At 38.7% G+C, this 23,384-nt stretch overlaps 1 pseudogene; it reads right to left on the reverse strand.

Moving 5' to 3' along the window:
* Window positions 1-586: 586 nt before the first annotated feature.
* Window positions 587-23,384, reverse strand: part of LOC123818043 — a 44,412-nt pseudogene continuing 21,614 nt past the window's right edge.

A 23,384-nucleotide genomic window follows, 5' to 3' on the forward strand; every position in this document is an offset into this window, starting at 1 on the left:
GGAATAAGGAAAGGAGGGGTAAAGAAGGGATGCAGTTAGGTGGATGTTTCTGGAAAGGAAAGGAGAGGGGAGAGAAAGGAAACGGTTTCTTCAAATGGTCTCTTTCTTTTAAGTGGAGCCCGGTTACCTGATGAAGGGTGGAAGGACGATGGCAGGAGTTTCTAAAAGCCACTGAGGATAACTTGAGAGAACTAGTTGAGGAAGCAAAATTCAAGGTCCATCCCCTTAGAGACCATTGTTTGAGCCTGTGTAATCTTAACCACCATAGTGGCCAGCCTCACCTATCCTTCACCCAAATGTACTATCAAACCTTTGCTAATAATTGCCTCTTTGTTAAGAATGACTTTTATTTTAGGCCTACCAGTATTCAGGGAGCTCCCTTTCTGAGCTTGATCATGGTGAGATGGAAGTCCAAGAAACCTAGAAGCAAAGATTCATGAAAGGGTTTTAGGTACCTGTTACTATCAAATGCATTGCCCACACTACATTTACCTATGTATATATTATCCACACAGTTTTCATTCCTCTAGCTGTACAGGTATATTCTAGGGCCCCAAAGCTTGATTCTTAAGGACGGGAGGTTAGGAGTGACCAGGATTGCCTGAGGCCTTATAAAAGATCCTTTGCCATCTCTACCAGACTGCACTGTGAACAAAAGGAGAGGGATTCTAAGCTTTGTATTTACTTTCACTATGTCAAAATTGCAGACCCATTAGTTTCATGTAAGATAAACACACAATGACTTAGTGATCTCACAGGTGTTGATCTGAGAAAAATAAAAGTATATATTCATGAAAAGACTTACACAACAATGTTTATGGCACCTTTATTCATGATCACCAAAATGTAGAAGCAGCCCAGATGTCCATCAGCAGAGAAAACATAAATAAGCAGGTATACTTATTCAATGGACTATTGCTAAGTAATTTTTTTAAAAAGAAAACAAAAAAAAACAAGAATGAATCTCAAAAACTTAAGCTGAATCAGACTCTCTGCAATTGGAGGCCCTAGAGTCTCTATGTAATTTTATTGATCTCCCTGTGTGATTACTGCACAGACACCCTGACACCATGTAAACCTTTCAAAAACTACACATATAATCTAAATTCTTGTTTCAGAGATGAGGCAAGTGACTTGGACACTTTTGAAGTGGTTTCTGAAATTCACAGCACTAATTCTTAACTTCCAGTTCCAGAGCCTTTCAGCCACACGCAGGTGGCTGTTTTTCTCTTCACCACAACGTGTAGCATCTTACATATGTGTCTTATATATTACAGTAATGATGTAGTAAACTACTACTGTTGTCACCAGAGCTGTAATGAGTATTAGAATTCAATACCCTTAATAACAATTCTGATGATATTCTAAATATTCAGGAAACAATTACAAGTAAGAGTTATACATTGCTATTTAGAGGTAATAGTAGCACTTGATGGCTTTGTTACTAAAAGAAAAGCTGCCTGAAGTGGGAGCTGGTCTGGCTGGAACTATTAAGTAGGCTGTGGTGTCACTGTCCTCAGATAGGTCTGAGTGTTCTATTGAACATAATTTCACAAAACATCAACATCAGACATGATCATCCTGTGATCATGACAGACAAGACAAAAATAAGACCCTTCATAATCATGACCAACCACAGCAAATACAAGAGGATTCTGCAAACCACCAAAATGACCAAACATTCTAGCAAATATAAAGTGACTTCTATTTCTTGACCAATTACAACCTTATCTTTGATTCATTCTTCTTTCCTTGTAGATAACAATTACTATTATTTTTAGGAGATTCATAGTTTATTTCTCCAGTGATATTTGAATATAAATTAAAGGCCTGCTTCCACACCAAAGCCAGGTCCTTTGGGTGGTTCAGTCAAAGAGGTGAGACTCCCAGCTGGCTCATAAGAAAAGTGTCCTCTCCTTGGCGCAGGCTTTGGAATTTTTCCAGCCTTGAGCTCATCAATAATTTCAATATCCTTAGGTGTCAGATCTTCATAGTAGTTGTCATTTATTTGAACCATTGGTGCATTTTCCCAGGCCCCTAAACATTCTACCTCTATAACTGAAAAGTTTGTCAGGTGTAGTCTCCCCAACCTTTATTCCAAGCTTTTACTGAATGGCCTCCAGTATGCTGTCAGAGTTTCAAAGCATACAATGTGTAGTAGTGCAAACCTGAACGTGATACTTTCCAACTGGCTTCCAATTATTTATTGTATAAAAAGTTACTCCTTCATAGACTCTGATTGGAGGTACTTGTAAAATTCCTGCAGCCTTGTTCATAGCAGAGATGGGCAGCCATCCATTCTGTCTTTGGGCTGAATCCAGGACTGGAAGCACAGCTGCTGCTTTATGCCCTTCTGGGTAGTTTTTTAGAATTGCTTCTGTTCTCTTATAGTTTTCTGGTGTGAAACCAAATGGAGTATCTGGGTTATTCTCAGGAGTATCTCAAATAAGGCTCCTCCAGCTCCATTTTGCACAGCTGTCTTATGTAAATTCCTTACGTCTTCCCCACTGGGTGGTGAGGCCAGCCGCCCTGGCCCGGGGTGCTGTGGAGAAGAACCTGGTGGGCAAAACTGTTGGTGTTTCCCGGCAATGCCAGACGAGGATCCCCCTAGATAACAATTATTAAAATATCCAGTCATAGAATTACCTCTGCTTCCTGGCAGCATCCATTTCAGATCAAAGCCTTGACCTTCCCCAAATCACCTAACTCAAGTCCAATCCTATAATATCATTTTAAATTATTTTTTATCTTTTAATTATGCTTGACATACATTATAATGTTAGTTTTTGTTACAACACCTTCTTACTGAGACCCTCCATAGTTCCTCATGGTGTGTTATCTGCTTCCTTGTGACAAGTCAATAAACCCAACTTGGTTTGACAATGAATGTGTTCCCTCTGGTTTTTGACTGAAAGGCACTCACATTTTTTTATAATCAAATGTTACCACCTTATCAAACTACTACCCCCTTATGCTGTACACTTTAAACTTATGCAGTGCTGTATATCAATATCTCAATAAACTAAAATGACTTCTTCCTTTACTCCTTCTTCTTACCCTGTTTTTATTTTCTTTATGCCTCATTATCACACATTTATTTTGCCTTTATTTTTTTAATTTTCAGTCTCTTCCAGTAGAATGTAAGCTTCATGAGGACACAGACTTTGTTCAGTTTTTAGGAACATAATCTACAGCTGTGTGGAAGAGGGACTAGAGTAGGAAGACACTTACAGCAGGAAGACGAGTAAGATTGTTCAAAGGGTTGATGCAGAGGTCTTAAAAGCATGAACTAAGGCAACCATGGTGGGGATGATGAAGTAGGGGTAGAACTGGAAAATATTTCTTACATGGAGTTTTCAGAATTTAATGACATGAATTAGATAAAAGGGGATGATGGATAGGAAGGAAATGAAGAAACATTAATGACTTATTTTCATATTTGAATACAATTCAAACCTGGAGTAAACCTTTGTTATGACATAGATTCACATTGAAAGCCAGTATATAAATTTAAAATGTTGCACACAGTTTAACATGAAAGACTCCTCCTTCTTCTTTGCTGACATAGAATATATTTACTTTGAAATTCACTTTTGCATATAAATGAGACCCATGTATAAAGGACTTTAATGCTTGCAGATGGGTGATGATTGTTGTAAATAGCTAAAACCTCCTGTGGCACCCATGATGGAGGCAGAGCACAGTGAACATGCTGTTCATCTCACTGACTGGTAGCCGGATAGCCGAAAAGAACAGAGGGGCAGAAGACATTGTTTTATGCATCCAGAAAGCATGCAACACCCCAGGTGTTCAATACATTTAATTCCTCCTTTAATTGTGTTTATTGAAATACTCAAAGTCAAAGATAACAGAGAAAACAACAGGCTTTCAGAAATTTCCCTTTGGGAGGATAATTTGTACTCTTAAATAGTTTGTTTCAGGCATAATATTAAAAAATTCAACTATTGCCTGGACTGTTCTTCCCTCCACTCTTCTCATGACTGATTCATGCTCATCTTCTAGGTTTCAGCTCAGATAGCACCTCCTGTCACAAGAGCTCTTCTGTAGTTATTCTGTCACACCACCCAGTTCACTCCCTTCACAGCAGCTACCATGGTCTGCAGTTGTGTTTCAGTATTTGATTATCTCGTCCATCAGAGTCAGCCTCTACCTGGCTTACTTGAGAATCACCAGCACCAGTAAATACTTTTCCAGCTGCATTTTAAAGGGAGATTATCCTGGGTGGGCCTAATGTAATCAAGGGAGCTCTTTAAAAAAGGTTGAGAAGTCAGGGAGATTCAAGGCAGTGGGTGCTTTACTGTTTGGCCTTGAAGTGTTGGGGCCAGGAATATGTGGCAAGATATGGCAGGTGGGCTGGAACTCAATAGCCCCTGGCTGGTGGGCAGCAAAATGCTGGCTGTCAATCCTACAGAATTCTGAATTCTGCCAACAAATACAATACATAAACTTGGAAGACAAGCCTGAACTAAAAAAAGGGAGGCATTGTCCTGCTAACACCTTGATTTCAGCCTTGTGAGACCTGAGCAGGGAATTCAAATGAGCCTGTGCCAGGACGTCTGAGATACATAACTAGGAAATAAGTTCTGTGAACTATAAAGTAGATGTTTTAAATCACTACATTTGTGATCATTTGTTTTTGTGGGAATAGAAAATGTGTTCAACCACCAAACACAGTCATATAGAACCCAGGACTGGTAGTTTAATAGGAGAGGGCAAAATCATCTATTATTCAAAACTTTTCAAAGATTAATTTAAGCTTATGAGAGGAAACAGTTAACCAGAGGTTAATCACATAATTCATTGTTCTCCTACTTTTATATAAATTAATTGGGGAATTCTAGTCAGGATGTAGGTGTTGGTAAGTATGGTCCACCTCCTTGCACAACCACAGCAAAAATACAACTAGATTACAAAACAAACATCACCCAGAACTGTCAGAAAATTGAGCTGTATGGGAGTCCCACAGCCAAGAAATTAAAAATGTCACATTCACCCAGAGGGGTGGGAGGGGCAGAGACACAGGACAGGCAGTCCCAGAGTCACATGTAGTGGATAAAAATTGGGAGGGATTCCTCAGGAGCAAGGGATCCCAGCCCCACACCAGACCACCCAACCCAGGGTTCCAGTGCCAGGAAGGTAAGACCCCATAACTTTTGGCTGTAAAAATCAGTGGAGGTTGGGATGGTAGAAGAAACTGCAGGATTCTCAGGTGTCTCATCTTAAGGGGACTGAAAGAGACTTACAACTTACATAGCCGCTCCCTCTGGGCTCTAGCACCTGGGCAGCAGCTCGAAGGGCACCAGTGGCATATGGGGAGAAACTGAAGTGACTGGCATAGGGCGAATGCCAAGGGACAGCTTCCTCCTGGGACAAAACTCCAGTGGCCAGGCAGCAGCCATTGTCCCTTCTCTGAGCCCCGCCCCCCGCCACACGCACACACAGAGCAACAGAGCAGCAACACTGTATCAGAATCCATCAACCTGGTTTACCTGGGTTGCCCCACCATGGTGATTAACTAAGGCTCCATTCCATCCAACTTATGGGTATACTTTTCTACAATGGGCCACACTTCTAAGACGGAAGCAGAGCAGCTCCATCTAACACATGGAAACAGACACAAGGAGGCTGCCAAAATGAGGAGACAAAGAAATAGGGCCCACATAAAAGAATAAAACTCCAGGAAAGAACTAAATGAAATAGAGATAAGCAACCTATCAGATGCAGAGTTCAAAACACTGCTTACCAGGATGCTCAAAGAAATCATTAGGTACTGAAACAGCATAAAAAAGACCTGGGCAGAAATGAAGATTACACTAAGCAATATAAAGAAAAAAATCTACAGGGAATCAACAGTGGAGTGGATGAAGCCAAGAATGAAATCAATGATTGGAACATAAAGAATTAAAAAGCATTCAGCAAGAAGAAAAAATTGCAAAAAATGAGAGTGGACTAAGGAGCCTCTGCAACAACTTCAAAAGTACCAACCTTCAAATCATAGGGGCACTAGAAGGAGGAAACAAAGACCAAGAAACTGAAAACTTATTTGAAAAAATAATGAAAGAAAACTTTCCTAATTTGGTGAAGGAAATAGGCATAGATGTCCAGAAAGCACAGAGAGTCCCAAACAAGATGTGCCCAAAGAGGACCACACCAACACACAGCATAATTAAAATACCAAGAGTTAAAGAAAATCTTAAAAGCAGCAAGAGAAAAGCAGAGAGTTACCTACAAAGGAATCCCCATAAGACTGCCAACTGATTTCTCAAAAGAAACTTCACAGGCTAGAAGAACTCGCAAGAAGTATTCCAATGATGAAAAGCAAGGGTTGTCAACCTAGATTACCCTATCCAGCAAAGCCATCATTTAGAACTGAAAAGCAGATAAGGTGCTTCCCAGACAAGGTAATGCTAAAGGAGTTCATCATCACCAAACCATTATTATGTGAAATATTAAAGAGACTTATTTTACAAAAAGAAGATTAAAACTATGAACATTAAAATGGCAACATATTCATAGCTATCAATCATTGAATCTAAAAAACAAACTAAGCAAGCATACAGAACAGAAACAGAATCATATTCAAGGGTTATCATTTGGGAGGGGGAAGGGGGAGAATAGGAAAGGGTGCAGGGATTAAGAAGTACCTATTGGTAGGTAACGAAAAGACAGGGCACCCTGGCTGGTGTAGCTCAGTGGATTGAGCACGGGCTGCAAACCAAAGGGTCACCAGTTCAATTCCCAGTCAGGGCACATGCCTGGGTTGCAGGCCAGGTCCCCAGTAGGGTCCACAATAGAGGCAACCACACATTGATGTTTCTCTCCCTCTCTTTCTCTCCCTTCCCCTCTCTAAATAAATAAGTTAAATATTTTTTAAAAAACGGAATAGACAGGGGAATGTTAAGAACAGTATAGGAACTGGAGTAACCAAAGAACTTACATGCATGACTCATGAATGTGAACTTAGGCAGGGGATTGCTGGAGAGAAGGGGAGTACCGCATGGAGTGGACAAAGGGGTAAAAATCGGGACAACCATAGTAGCATAATCAATAAAATATATTGAAAAATGATAATTAATTAATTGGGTAATTGAAGTCAAGGTAAGTGTTTATTTAACTTTTTTTGCTTAAGACTCATGTATTTATCTTTTCTGTACTTAAATGAACTTAATAAAATGAAACGTTTTACCATTTATATTTTTTCAATTCTGTGTCCAGCTGTATCCTGTATTATAACTGATGTTCTCTTGTTTTCAACTGGTAAAGTAGGGCCTTTAGAAAAAAGAATTACGTTACATGTGTCTCCCTAGCCAATTTAATGTTTTTCCTCCTTAGTTTAATAACAGTTGGGTTTCTTATTATATAATTCTAAAAGAGTTACTTACTCACTATAAACATCGAAAGACCAGATAACTAAAATTACTTTTAGTGACTTAAATGGTGAGCTGCAATTCTACATATTGACAAATTTGTGGCATCAGTAAATAGCTAAATGTTGATGCTCCAGATTTATTTGCTCCACTCCCAAGTCCGATTGCTAGTAGCAGGCTGCCCCTTCCTGACATGTTCCCTGTAGAAAATGGTTTTTATCTCTCATTCTAGAGATAAAACAGTTATAACCAGGATTCACAAACTGGATGAATTCAAAGAACCATTTAAGTTCCATGTGTAAGCCCTCCTGGGACAGAGTCAGGACAGGAGGAAGGTGCTGACACAGGCGTAACTCTCGCCTCTCCTCCGATGCTGTTGCCTTTTACTAATCCCTGGATTAGGAGACTTCTGTCCTCTGTTGCCTCCTCAGCCAAGTGATCACACACTGTTATCTGTCACTACTCCGAGAGTAGATAATCCTTCTTGACTATAGAAAGGGATAATAAAGTAATTTTTAAGTTATTTTTATCTCTAAAAATACAAAGTTAGAGTCGTGTGTAAGTGTGAAAGCAATGGAAGAAATAATTTGGGAATCTGTTCTCTTCAACTTCATAAATTGCATAAATTCCCTCGACTTTCTAGAAGGATACTTTATCATTTTATCAGCTGTATTACCTTGAGTATCTTTGGGTTTCAGTTGTTTTACTTGCTTTTCACTTTTTATAAATCATTTTTAATTCAGTTTGTTGTGTGTTTGTTCACTTATGCCTACAGTATGCAGTAATGCCAATGCAACCTTCTTTGGAGTCCATTATTCCCCCCAACTACATGTTAAGATAAAAGTACAGGATTAAAATTAATATTGCCTAAAACCCAGTTGTCAAAGCAGACATAAATGTTACCTCTCCTAAATTTGGTTGTCCAACACCACTTGTCATTGAAAGCCCCCTCTCCCATTCCCACTTGAAATATGGGAATAAGTACAATGTGAGTCTTAGGGGTTTTTGCCTCATCTGGGGGAACTGATTCTAAAAGCCTGACAACCACTGTTGTAGAAAGCATGCCATCCTTTGTGGCTTCTTTTCCTTTCACCCCCATCTTATAGATTCATCTCAGCTTTATTTTGGAAGTGTGTGTGTGTGTGTGTGTGTGTGTGTGTGTGTGTGTGTGTCTTGGGCTTCTTCCCAATTCCATTGGTTTGCCAAAGATTCCCATCGACAAATCAATATAGTATTTCCACCTATTTTTTCTGTACTTGTAAAAATTAATATCCCAGCCCTGGCTAGTGTAGCTCAGTGAATTGAGCATGGGCTGCGAACCAAAGTGTCGCAGGTGATTCCCAGTCAGGGAATCATGCCTGGGTTGCAGGCCATGACCCCCAGCAACCACACATTGATGTTTCTCTCTCTCTCTCTCCCTCTCTCTCTCCCTCTCTCTCTCTCTCTCTTTCTCCCTCCGTCCCCCCTCCCTACCCTCCCTAAAAATAAATAAATAAATTTAAAAAAATTAATATCCCTAAACATTAATGAATCAGGTCTAATTTGAATAATTTGAATCTTTATTGGGCTATAAATTGAAGGTGTTCACTGCTGACTTGCCATCAGGTCACACAACTGCAGACAGTGATAAGTGCCATTTTCATGTGCTGTGGGTCTAGAGGGACTCTGTTTCTCAAATTAATATAGTTGTTTTCCATGTCAGCCATGAAAGGATAAATAACATCCAACATATACATATACATATACATAATGAAAGAAGGAAATTTACTTTAGATGTCTTAATAGAACTAAAGTGTGTCAGAATCTTCACTAGAAAGATATGTGGAGCACCTAGGCATTGGAAACAGACAAGAACCTGTGAAGAGCTACAAGAAAATTTGTTATTTCAACAGGAAATTTAATTCTAAGGGAAATTAACCTTAAAACCTACTTTAAATTGTATTGCCTATTTCATGCTGTTTCATCTATTTTCATTACCAACCAGCTTCCCCTCACCCCTGAAATGTCTTATTTCTTACTGTGCCTTTTGATTCCAGACCATACTCCCCAATATTAAGATATGCTTCACAGTCTCTTCTTATATACTTTTGAAGAATAATCTATGAAGAAAATTAATAATCCTTTCCAGGCACATTAAGGAATATTTGCTAATATCCAGTTGGAGAATGATTGCTTTGAACAGAAACTTTGAAGTGTAGGTTAATGGGGAAATAATAATTTCTAAAAAAAATATGAGTATGGTATACATTTTCTGGGAAGCCATTAGTGAAGCATATGTGTGTGTGAAAGAGAGAGAGTGAGAGACAGAGAGAGCACTAAAGCTTGGCCTTGCGTTTGCTACAATTGAAAATAATTTTCAAAAAATGCCAAACAATTCCTAACTTCTAGCTTATTCTCTCCCTTTGGTGCGAAACTGTAATCCACACAAACAAGTAAAAAAATTCAGGATTGGAATTCTGCCAGCATCCTGACTAGACTGAGGCAGGCGCTGGGGCTTTGTTTATGATCTCAGCCAAAAGAAAGCTTGAAAGGAGGGGGAAATTGAGAAATGACTTTAATGTTTTCGGTGTAGGATCTTTCTAATGGCACTCAGTCCAGAAACTGTCTGTTTCTACCCTTCAAAAACAAACAATTCAACATTACTTTTCATTAAGGGAATTCAAATTAAACTCATAAGATACCATTATACACTTACTGGAATGGCTAAAGTATTTTTAAATAACATAGCAAGTGTTGGCAGGGATGTGGAACAATCAATGTTCTCATATACTGATGGTGGGAATGCAAACTGGTACAGCTGCCAAGGAAAACATGTGGTCAATCAAAACACATGGTTACCATATGATCCAGCAATCTCAGTCCTAGGTGTTTACTAAAAAGAAATGAAAACATACATTTACACAAAAGTCTGTATGCAAATATTTATAGCAACTTTATCTATAATTGTCAAACCATGCACACCACTAATTTTTCCACTGGCAAATGAATAAATTATGGTATCCACACATTGATTAAATCTTTAACAGATTATGTTAACACATTATGGCCACATGTTTTCAGACTCAAAAATCAGAATCAAAATGATACATATTGTATGATTCCTTTTGCATGACTTTCTCAAAAAGGCAAAACTTGTAACAGAGCAAACTGGGACTCAGCCACGTGGTACCTTGATAAATGAGCCAATAATGAGTGTTAAAGGAAAAGGTTTTTATTCACAGGATTCCAACCTCAGGGGGGCTAAGGGCACTCCTGCTCAGAGCCCTGCTATTTCAGGAGACCCAGCACTTCCCTTGCTCCCAAAAAGGCTCTAAGCTAAAACCATGCCTGGAAGTTCCCCATATCCTTCTCCATGCTCTTTGGAATGTGCACTCACGGGTTTCAGAGTCCCCATCCTCTCGCAGCAGTTCTTTCCTTCAGGATCTGGGATATGTTGTTCTTGGCCTCCGTGTAATAGTACAGGGAAACATGTGCCATGTTACATTGGATTATGGTGGAGTCCAGGGAGGCACAGGCCCCAAGAGAATGATTTCTCTGTAGGTCCTTCATCTGCAGTACAGCACTCCTGGTCACGGTTCAGCTCCAGTCATCTCCCATGAATCCATGCCTTGTCAGGCAGGTCCATGCACCGCTCCATCAGCTCTCTCCTCTTCCCCCTTCAGATCACATGGCTGCTTTCTCCCTCTCAGCCCGCATGGCTTCTTCTACTCCAAACCAGGTGGCATCTCCTTACATACCAGACCTCATGGTGAACTGCACCCCTTCTCTCTCAGCCTTCCCTCATTTTAAATGCTCAGCCCAGAACTTCCTATGTGACCTCATATCTGGCCCCTCCTATGATGTGTCACTTTTGCCAGTTGACTTGTATCTTTTTTCTTCTTTTGGCTGCCATCTTTACCCTGGGCCAGAGTTCCTCATGACACATGGACATTCAGGGTGGGCATCTGCCTCCCCTGGCTGTGTCACTATATGCTCTTAAAGTCACATACACCTTCTGCTCTGAGCCACAGTCCTCTCCATTCAAGAAAGGCACACATATTAGCTTGTCGTTGTTATCCAAAATATCCTAAATGTATCATCCACTTCTGCCTTCCCCCAACCAAAGGTTTGGGGATTTTCTCCTATTTTCAGGGAACCCTTGACCTACACCCAGTTACACAGTAGGGACAGAAAATAAAACAATGGTTGCCAGGATTTAGCAGTGTAGGGAGGGGTTAACCAAAAAAAGGCAGAATGAAAATTTAAGAGAGAAGTATTCTATACCCTGATTGTGGTGGTGGTTACATGCCTAAGTGTAATTGTCAAAACTCATGGAATTACACACCAACAAGGACGAATTTTACACTGCATAAATTACATCTCCATAAACCTTACTTTAGAAGAAAGGATTATAGGACAATAATTTATGAAACACCTAACACAGACTCTTCAAAAATTATATGTAATGAAAACAAAGGTAGAATATCTAAACTAGATCTAAAAAGATTGAAGAAACAAAAATACCAAATGAAATGTATGAACCTAGAATGGATTCTGGTTTTAAATAATTTGACAAGAAAATTGCTTGTGTACAAGTGGGGATATTTGTATATGAACTTGAAATTGGATGCCATTATATAATTATTTTAATTTTCTTAGGCATTAAAAGAATACTATGATTGTATAGAAAACTGTCTTTTTATTGTTGCTGTCAGGAGATGCAAACTGAAGTATTTAAGGCAAAATATCATGGTATTTGCAACAGAGATGGGAGGGAGATGTGAGAAATTCCGATCATTACTGAAACTAGGAGAAAGTCTGTAGGCATGAGCTGCACTTACCAGATAATGTTTTGTAGGTGCAATGAAAACACTCTGATCTAAAATGCCACCTTTATTATATACTGAATGCCCATGAGGTTTATGAGGACAAGGAAAATTATAGGCAAATATATATCACATGATTCAGGTTTATAAAGCATATGTATAATTATTATATAGATTTATCTATAGAAACTCCTAAATAATTCAGTATTTATATATGTCATATTGCTGATAGTGCGACTTGTTAATATTTGTACCCATGTTTATTAATAGCGGTGCCCACTGGTAAATTAAGTGGGGAAGCAGGAATTTGAACAACCTAAGTGGAAATTTCATTTAGAACCCCATATTTAGTTAATATTTTATGTACTTTAAAGTGCTACATGACTTTTGGATAATTTCCACTTTTCTTGGGGTAAAAGAGTCAAGGTAGGAAAGAAGCCATCTAAACCTTATCAGTTTTGATCTTCAGCCTCATATCTCTGCATTGAGACCAAAATTTTTTCGAAAACACTTTGACTCTTTCTAAAAGAGTTAAATATCTACACTGGGTGAATATCTACACTGAGGTATTCACAGTAGTACACTAATACACTTGAAAACAATTCCAGAAAAGAATTTTGACAAACATTCTCAGCCATAACAGCATCATTGGAAAAATATATGCAATCCATGGATAATATAGTAAGTTCCCAATACAACACAATAATTAAAAATCATTTGTAATTTTTTTCTAATCTTGTAGCAATAAGAAATTATGAAAGTAGGATCTTTTCCTCTTCTATTTGAGAAAGTTGTAGAGATGTTACAAAAGGTTTATTTTTAAGATTTTATCTATTTACTTTTTAGAGAGGGAAGGGAGGGAGAAAGAGAGAGAGAAACATCAATGTGTGGTTGCTGGGGGTCATGGCCTGCAACCCAGGCATGATTCCCTGACTGGGAATCACCTGCGACACTTTGGTTCGCAGCCCACGCTCAATCCACTGAGCTATGCCAGCCAGGACTGAGATGTTACAAAGGTTTTTAATTAACATAAGTTCCTTGAAATGCATAACACACCTTCCCCACAGCCACGTTGTTAAACATGGCAGTAGGACATGAAGGTTGTACTGGAGAAGTTGATTCAGCCCAAATGTGACTGAGCTGTAGTGCTAACAGGAGGCCTCAGTAAGTATTCATAGTATGAGAGAGTGAATCAATGGATGCATCAATAGGAACGACTAGGAGGTTCACTAGATCATGGACTCTGAGAGGAAGGAACTGGTCTTCCTTATTCATGTTTGTGCCCCTAACACTCTGCCCTGTAGTTGGTGATCAATAAGTATTAAATGAATAATCCAAGAACTCTCCTCACTTTCCCTGGGTATGGAACTAAACTTTTAATAATACCTTATGTTTGTCTTTAACCCATTGTAAAGAATACCTTTAAAAGATAAAATTACAAATGCTGCACACACACAAAAATAAATAAATGTGTTCAAGAATGTTTTAACTCCATTTTTGAGGGAACTAGAGAAGTATAAAAATCCAGTTAAAAGAGATTCTGAAGATTAAGACATAAAAAAGGCAATCAGGAATGCTGAAATGAATTTAACAGATTTTTAATAAAGGTCAAAGTTCATAGGAAAATAATCAATTGCATCTTCACCAGCAAAACTCACTTGTATTACCAGCAGTTTACGACAGATAATAGAGTAGTAAAGTTATTCCCCAGCAATGAAAGTTACAAATAATGACAGAGAGTGGTTTAGACAATACCCAGCATATCATAGGACACCCAGTAATATTTTTTCTTTTGTCATGTTAAATAAAGTATGTCAAAATTTTTCCTGATGGTCTTCTTTCCTTCTAATAATAGTTTCAAAGATTGCCCTTAATTACACACACAAAAATGGCTGGTTTTATTAAGTTTGGCCTGATTGTTTACATATATATGTAAAGCAAAGGAAGGAATCCGCAAACTACAGCCTGTGGACAAACTTTAGCCCTTCACCACATTTTTGTACCTCCGGTGAGCTGATTGAAAGTGGGAGGTGGGGGGGTGGGTAGGGCAGGGGAGAGTCATGGGGGAAAAGTGGGAACAAGTGTAATTGAACAACAGTAAAAAAAAAAATCCTAGGGAGAAGTGATAGGTTCTTATTATAGTCCAGGTCCTTCACTTTATTTATGATCAATAAATGTTAACGATGAGTATAAAAGAATAAAATAATGTTTCTTAAATTTTACATGGTCAAAAATATCAAAGGGTGAATAATTTTTTTGTAATGCATAAAATCAAATTTCAATCTTCACAATTAGAGACTTATTGGAATATAGCTATGCTCACTCACTAATGTTCCGTTTGTGGCTGCTGTATCACTACCATGGCAGAGTTGGGAAGGCGTCACAGAGAACATACGGCTCACAAGACAGAGCCAGGACCAGAGTGAGGCAACCTGCCTCTCGCACAAGATTTAAGGAGGAACTAAAAACTAATTAATAAAAAATGAACGAACAATATTTTGATGTAATATTTTTAAAACTCAAAAGGAATGCAAAAAATGAACAAAATGTCAAATTTTTAATTTTTTTTAAATCCTCACCTGAGGATATGTTTCTATTGATTTTAGAAAGAGAGGAAGGGAGAGAGAAACATTGATCAGCTGTCTCCGTACGTGCTCAACCCAGATCAAGCCCACAACCTAGGTAGGTGCTGTGATCAGGGACAGAGCCCACAACCTTTTGGTGTATGGGATGATGCTCCAACCAAATGAGCAACTGGGACAGGGCCAAAATGTCAAAATTTTTAACAAAGACAGGATCAGTGTTACTGATTTTTCCTTTTCTTTCATGCTCCAATATGGCTTGGCATTGCACTGATAGATATTACTCACCTCACCTGGCCCTGATGAAAGCCTTAAATATTTACTACTGGCTCCTAGAGAAAAGCTTATGAGCACAAGTGTCAACCAGCTTCATAAGCTTCTTAGAGTTTGCTATTCAGACTTAAGCGCTAAGCATCAAGACCACAAAATAAAGTTCTGATGAGGAGATTTTGTAAGGAAACTTGGATTGGCATCTCAAAAGCTTCTGCTATTTGCCATCCTGAGGGTAAAGAATCAAGTAGTAAAACTCTTCACCAGATTTCTTCTGCATTACCTATAAATTTGATGATCTCCTCCTTTCACTTTTTTTTGGGGGGGTCCTCAAAATTGGCTACGTTTCCTGGCTTGCCTAAGTGAAATTCCACTTATCATTTATAAGCTCGGGACCCTAGAAGCCAGTTTTCCTGGGTGGGCCTACTACCTATTGGTTCCATATGTAAAGTCAATCTCTGTTTTCCATAGAGTGACCTGTCATAGATGTTTAAAAAGCATCATTCTCAATTTCTTTATACCAAGCAATTTGTCCAGTTATATCCTGGTATAAAGGCAAATTCTTGTTAAATGGATGCATGTAACTGAATTGTCATGAAAAGCAAAAAGACACAGTAAAAGTGTGTGAATTTGGGGAGTCAGTGGGAATCAAATACCATGTAAAAATGTTCTCTTTCAGCTTACAAAAGCAGTCTACTGAGTTGCTGTGGGTTAAAATGCTTCAGAAGAAAGATAAATGGCTTTCTCGTATATCCAAGAAATAGAACAATAACTCATCCACAATATTCCAAACAAATAACCATAATAAAATTCCCCTCATCACTGCTTTTATAAAGATACCAGTCTTTGGACTAAATGAAGTTTTGGAAATTCTGACTCAGTTCATTGCTAAGGTCTGAAAGTTATTTAAGTGATACGAACTCAGAAGCCTAAGCAAGAACCTGTTCTTTTGAAATGCTGATAGTTTGAAATGCCTGCTGTGGTCCTTTCCCACTAGTCTCTGGACTGTCTCTATTTGTTGAAGAAACAAACTCTGGGCTATAACTTATAACAGAGCCCTCAGGAGGCAAGTATCAGAACAAAAAATTAAAAAAAAACTATCTGTAGATTACATAAACTCAAAGGCTGTAGTTCATTTATTACTGCAACCAAAAATATCAGAATGAAAGCAAGCAAAATTCTCTATTGGGGGGCAATGAATTATAATTTCATGAGTTTTCATCCAATTTCTCGTGAAAGTAAAAACCTATTTTAGATAACTAGGGCACTGGCAAAGCTCTAGGGAGGTCCCATAACACATACAACCTCTGAAAACTTACCTCAACAACATTTATCAATACAAACCCATGTGAGGAATGAGCGACAATCTCTGCTGGTCTGACAGCTCTTCTCATCTAACTCTCACAACAGGAGCATCTCAAACAAACCTGATTATTTATAATATCTCTTTTTATAACATGAAAAACCAGATCTTTATGATTTTTCCCTAGGGTACTTTTGAAAGTCTTATCAAGACTTTTAGGTGTAAAAGATATCTTGAAGTTTTTATTTTTATGTTTTCTAAATTTGGGATTCCAGTTTGAGGAAAGCAGTTTCAAGAGTTGTCAGAGTATATCTGAACGTTTAATTAAGGTAGGATCAATAAGTTACTAAGAAACACTACTTGGTTACTTATTTAATCAAAGTGTCAATAAAAGATTTTAAAATTAAACATAAAAGGTAACATGAATTTAAAGAAACCTAGCTCCTTCAAAAAAGACTTTTGTTCTTTTTTCTTAAATAATTAAGAACATAATAAAATCAACATAAAGCACAAACAAAACTATTCTGATAAACCACAGAATCTCTGCTACACAGGCAGATAACATGAAAGAAAAAGGTGAACTTTTCATATTATAAAAGAAGGTTAGTAATCAGTTAGCCAAGGAAATAAGCATTAAAACTGAGTAATCTTTGGTAAAATTTAACAAACTTTATAAACCGTTTTCAAACTCAGGTATTATAAAACAAAGAAAATAAAATTCACTTTTCAAGCCTTTTTCCTTATACTATTTGATAATCTAGAGTAAACTAACCATTTTCTTAGGAACTATCTTAGTTCATTTGGGCTGCCATAACAAGATACCATAGGCTAGGCAGCTTAAACAACAAGCACTCATTTCTTGTGGTTCTGCAAGGCAGTGTGTGTCGAGGGCCTGCTTCTTAGTTCATAACAGCTAACGCTAGCTGTGTTCTCACATGTCCACAAAGGGAGCATTCTGAGATCTATTTTACAAGAGCACTAATCCCACTTACGAGACCTCTGCCCTTATGACCCAATCACCTCCAAAAAGCCTGAGTACCTCATGCCATCCTATTGGGAACTGGGTTTCAACATACATATTTGGTGGGACGCAAACAGTTACTTTATGGCAGGGACACAGTGTGGTCTTGGACCTATAGGGTCCCAAAAATTCTGTCAGAAGATGCACAAACTAAAAACTATTTTTATAATAATATTAAGATGTTATTTTCCCTTCTCATTTTTGTTCTCTCACAAGTGTACAGTACAGAGGCAATCATAACAGACTAAATGCAAAAACAGACATGAGAACCCAGCTATTTTGTAGTAAGTCAGACTTTCAAAGATTTTCCAAAATGTAAAACCATTCTCATACTTTTGATTTTAGAAAATACAGGGGTTTTTTTTTTACAAAAATGTTACGTTATTTTAATGTGCAATGGGTTTATATGCTATTGCTCTTTTTCAGTTATTCAAAAAATAAGTGTTTTTTACATCTTTCACACAAACAAAAACTCTTTGCAGTGCCCCCTCCAATTTTTAAGTGTAAAGGAGTTCAGAGAATTGAAACAAATTTGAAATTTTATTTTAGGGGAAAAAAACACCGCTAAAAAAAAACAAAGCACACACACAATTTATTTCTCTGTCATTCTTGCTCCTGTTATAATCTAAACCACCTCTAATAATCATAACTTCTAACAAAATAACTGACTTTTATTTGCTTCCAATGGGTATGGGTTGTTGAACTATGTTTCATACACAAGCACTTGAGCAACTAGCATGTGAAAACATGTCACACAACTTTCTATAGCAATGCACATCTCTTTTGTGCCATATTAAAATAGCAAAAATGAAAACATTTATTAACATGAACAAATACAGAGACTCTTTGTAGCATAGAAATAAAAGGATAAGTAGATAAATTTCAAGCTCTGCTTTATAATCAATTATTCAGTACCCTTGTTACAGGGTGCAGCCAAGAGGGGGGACCCCAAATGGGCATTTGAAATGGGGGCCAGAACTCAAGGTGTCCAGAGATATTAAAATGTCTTCACCCCTTCCCCCACAGGTGTGAGTTGGGGGAAGGGGCACACAGAGCAAGAACATGAAGGGCAGCTTTGCAGCTAATCCACAGCATAGTCATTAAACATACCTATAGCCTTCTGCTGGTCACTTAGATATGCTAAAAAGCTATGGCCATGCTCTGGGCCAGGGGGATGGAAAGGGACCCCCCCCACCAAGATGTGACTGGGGGGCAGGTCCCCCGAGTCACAGAACCTGCGTGGGAGCTTGGAGAAGATTGGCTCCATGACATGGGGCCGCACCTGTCCAGACCCACAATGGCAGCCCAGTAAAGCTGGAAAGGACAGCAGATTGAGGGCAAGTGTGGCCAAGTGTGGGAGGAGTTGGAAATGAGGCTGCAGAGGAAGATTGGCGTGGGGATTTAAACCCAGACACAGCAGCCATTGGGAGAGAAGCACGTGGTTTTGGCTGAGTGGGGACTCCCATGGCCCTGGGAGAGAGGACCATGTGCCTTTGCCAGAGTGGGGACCCCCACAGCATTAGTAGGGGGAACCACCACCTGGCTTCAGCAGAGATCCTGGCGACACAGCTGAGGGTGCCAGGAACCAAGGGAGGCCTATCAGCCTAGCATGGAGTACTGGGAATAACCAGGGACTGCCTGAACCACGGACTTCTATTTCCTTTCCTGAGATATGGTACTCTGGACTGGGCAAAGGGGGAAGGAAGGACTGTGTCTGTTTGTGGGTGTTTTAAGGGACTTTAGGGTTTTTTTAAAAAGATTTTTTATTTATTTTTATTTTTAGAGGGAAGGGAGAGAGAAAGAGAGAGAGAGAAACATCAGTGTGCGGCCGCCGGGGGTCATGACCTGCAACCCAGGCATGTACCCTGACTGGGAATCGAACCTGCGACACTTTGGTTCACAGCCCACACTCATCCACTGAGCTACGCCAGCCAGGGCTAAGGGACTTTAGGATTTTGATGAAGACATTAGGTCACTACTTTAAGTTTGTATAGCATTAAGTAAACATTTACTTTCCTTTTCAAGAATCTCTGGCATTGGGAGACATCTTTCCTATAGATAGCGGACATAATGGACCTGGGGGTTTTCTTTCAGTAATAGTATATCGTCCCAGCCCACCCTTGTTTGTTCTGTAACATTCTGATTTACCTAGAAATTGTCCTGTTATTCAATAATTACCTATTAATTAACTCAATTTAATAACAGTCCAAGGTTACCTAAAGATCTTGGGAATTATCTTAAAGCTGACATACTATAAAACATTATTGTTGAAATTTAAAGTTTCACAGTTCATTTTAATTGAACAAAATTTATATTTTTCAAAATCTTAAACATTGTATCAGGGTAGTATCAACTTATTTAATCAATAAAACTGTTGCTTAGAAAAAACAAATTCAAGTAAAATAAAATATAAATGAGGGGGTCTAGAGTATGCCATTGTGGAATGAAAGTTATTTTGAGCAGAAGGCTCAAAATTGCTGACATCCCCCATCTGCCTGAAAGCACAGACTCCCAAAAGAACTGAAACAAAACAAAACAAAACAAAAAAATAATCTCCATTGTCATAAATTATCTCTCCGGGAGCAACCAGGAGAGATTGACTCATCGTTGGAGGTGAGAAGTCTACATCACTCCTGAAGAGATATTGTCACAAAACCTCTATCTCCCATTCTATGGCTCACTGATATTTTCAAAAAGTAACTTGTATTCCTGTAAGGGCTTTTCTCTCCCCTTCTCACCCCTATTAAAATGGTATGTAAATCCCAAATTCTAACCACCCCTTGGAGTCACATTATTCTGTGAGCTCTAGGACCTAAGTACCTGAATAAAAATCCATCTTTGCTCTTGCTAATCTGTCTTTTGTCAATTGAATTCAAAGGCCACAAACTCCCAAGCATAAGAGGCCAGAGGAACATTTTTTATCCTCTGACATACATTTATATTATACTTAACACTGATAAATCAGAAAGAACACATAGCTCCTTTTAAAAATTGTGATTAAAACTATTTCATTTACCACACATTCACCTTAATTATCTAAATTAAAAATTTTTTAATGTTTCTAATGTAGTTGCTTTTGTTTATTTTTAAGTACATTTTTTAAAGTAATAAATATTTGATTCCCTTAGTTTCTGGGAATTTAGGAATATTCAGTTTATATAAGTACTTAGTTATCTATAAATTACAGTATTTTGCCACATATAATGCACACTTTTTTTTGGTCAAATTTTTGAGGGAAATATAAGGATGCACATTATACTTGGGTGGTAGTAGTTTCATACTTATATAAACATTTTTAATTCTTTTATTTATGCTTATGTGTTAAAAGTGTAACTCTAGAAAGCAATAATGATATCCATATGCAAAATAATACCCTGGAATATGATAATCTGTTTTGTTTTTAAATATAAATAAACAAAATTGAATTAAAAAATTAAAATGAAAGATTTTTCCCCTGAAAGTTTGGGCCAAAAATGTGGGTGCACAGTAAACACAGCCCAAATATGATAATCAGAACAGAGTTGTTTAAGAAACATTATTGCCTGGCTGGTATTGCCTGGCTGAGTGCTAACCTGAAAACCAAAAGGTCTCACATTCTATTCCCAGTCAGGGCACATGCCTGGGTTGCAGGCCAGGTCCCCAGTAGGTGGCACATGACAGGCAACCACCCACTGATGTTTCTCTCCCTTTCTTTCTCCCTCCCTTCCCCTCTCTCCAAAAATAAATAAATAAAATCTTTAAAAAAAAAGCATTATTAACTACTATATAATATTCTCCAAAGATAGGAAACCCTTTTACAGTTATAAAATGAGAGGTAAAGGCCTTTCTAAATTATAAACACATATACACAAACAAATGGAGTACTTATAACTTCAGTTCTATAATATAACTTTAGCCATAGTGTTAACAAGGTGCAGAGCGAGGGGCCCCCAAATTCCCCATAGCCCACGGTTATAGGAAGGGAGGAAATGATACAGATTTAAGATACTTTGCACAACAAAAGGCAAGGTAATAGCTGTGCTACTGCCCTGAGTAAAATGTGTACATGACTTTCAGAAGATATCCTGACTCATGACAGAGCCAGGGGAGGTGGAGGTCCCTGCATCACTGAGTCGCTCTCGCCCTGACTAAAGATGGCAGCCTAATGAAGGTAAAGGTACAGGGCAATGGGCAAAAGTAGGCCACTGTAGAAGGGGTTGGATATGATGTCACGCAGGAAGTTCTGGGTCAGCATTTAAAATAAGGGCAGGCTGAAAGAGAAGGGGATTTGATCCTACGTGCTCCCTGTAGTAAGATAGGAATGATGCAGCCTATAGCAAAAGGCAGCCATGAAGGATGGCCATGAGGAGAGAGAAGGAGGAGGTAGCCATGGGGAAGGAGCTGGGCCAGGTGAGATTCTGCTATGCTCCAGTGGTGAGGGAAGCGCTACGTCTGTTCCTCTGAGGATTCAGATATGCAGCCTGGTGTAGGTAGGAAGCAGGCATGGGGTGTGTAGTGAAGCAGCAGCCATGTAGGAGAAAACGGTGTAAGGAGAGAGCTGAGGGACCTGTGTGGGAACCTGCCTAACCAAGCACAGATTGGTGGGAGATGGCTGGAATGCTGAACTATGACCAGAGGCTGTAGACTTCTCCTTCTCTGAGGAACATACAGAGAGGCCACTCTCTTGAGACATGTGCCTTCTTGGACTTCACCACAATCCAGTGCAACATGACACATATTTTCATGGACTCTTAACCTGGAGACTGAGGACAGCATATCCCAGATCTTGAAGGAGAGAGATGCTGCCAGAGGATGGTGACTTTGAAACCCATGAATGCACATTCCAGAGGGAATGGAAACCTGTTTGTGCAGCTGGCTTAAGAACAGATAAGGATATGGGGAACTTCTAGGCATGGTTTTGGCTTATAGCCTGATGTGGAGCAAGGGAAGTGCTGGGTCTCATAGGAGAACAGGGCTCTGATCAGGAGTGCTCCCAGCACCCCTGAGGTTGGACTCCTGTAAATAAAAAACATTTTTCCTCAACACAAATTGTTGAGTCATGCACCAACGCACCACATGCACAATTCCCAGTTTGCTCAGTTACAATAGGTCTGGATTAATCAAAGAAACACAAAAACATACTGGTCTATGTAAGTTTATGGCAATGGGGAAGGAGTCAGCAAAGTGAAAGTTCTTGTATTTTTAGGTATTTGCCTCTGGAAACCACCACAGAACTTTTGGGGCTGCCTTTGAGGTATATTTCTCCAAGGTATTCATTCAACTGGTTCTGTGGAGAAAACATTGGGCATCTTGATCTTTCAAATTATCAAGGTTTAATTTTTTTTAAAGTGGAAAAATCATAGCTGTTAAATAAATACAAAACATATATCAAAGATTTTTTAAACTAATTAATTAATGAAGGAACCAAGAAAATGTTAAAAAAACAAGTCAAAGGAGACATCAAAGAGTAGACAAAGATAAGCAATCAGATAGGCTGACATGAATTTGGCAACAGATATCAAACTGGTCAATATTCACAGCACCATAGTTAATTTCATCCCCACTCACAAAAATGCCTTTGTGTCTTATAGACAAGAAATTATTTGTATTTGTGGAAGAGAAAAAATGTTTCCCTTGGTACTTTTAGGGTCCCTGACTGGGTCTGAAAATTAAACTGGCAAAGACGAATTAACAGCAGAAAAGCACAAGTTAATTTAATGTAAGTTTTATGTGACACAGGAAACTTCATAAGGAAATGAAGGCCTAAAGAAATAGTTAAACTGGGTGCTTTCATGCTAAGTCTGCCCAGAGTGGGTGGCCATGAAGAAAGTGAGAGGTAAAAGATGTGAGGTAAGTGTAGCAAACTGGAGGAAATTAAGCAAGGCCTGTTGGTTGGATTCTTGATGTCCCTTGGTACTGGAGATAGAATGTTCCTTTCTTTTGGGTGGAGAGAGGGCACCTCTCACAGGAGAGGCTTACTACCTGCTTCAGGGGAGAAGGAGGAGGAGGGAAGTTCAGAGATACGTCCCTGCTTCT

This window comes from Phyllostomus hastatus, unplaced genomic scaffold, assembly GCF_019186645.2.
Source record: "Phyllostomus hastatus isolate PE091 unplaced genomic scaffold, TTU_PhHast_1.1 phas_contig_254, whole genome shotgun sequence".
Taxonomy (NCBI): Eukaryota; Metazoa; Chordata; class Mammalia; order Chiroptera; family Phyllostomidae; genus Phyllostomus; species Phyllostomus hastatus.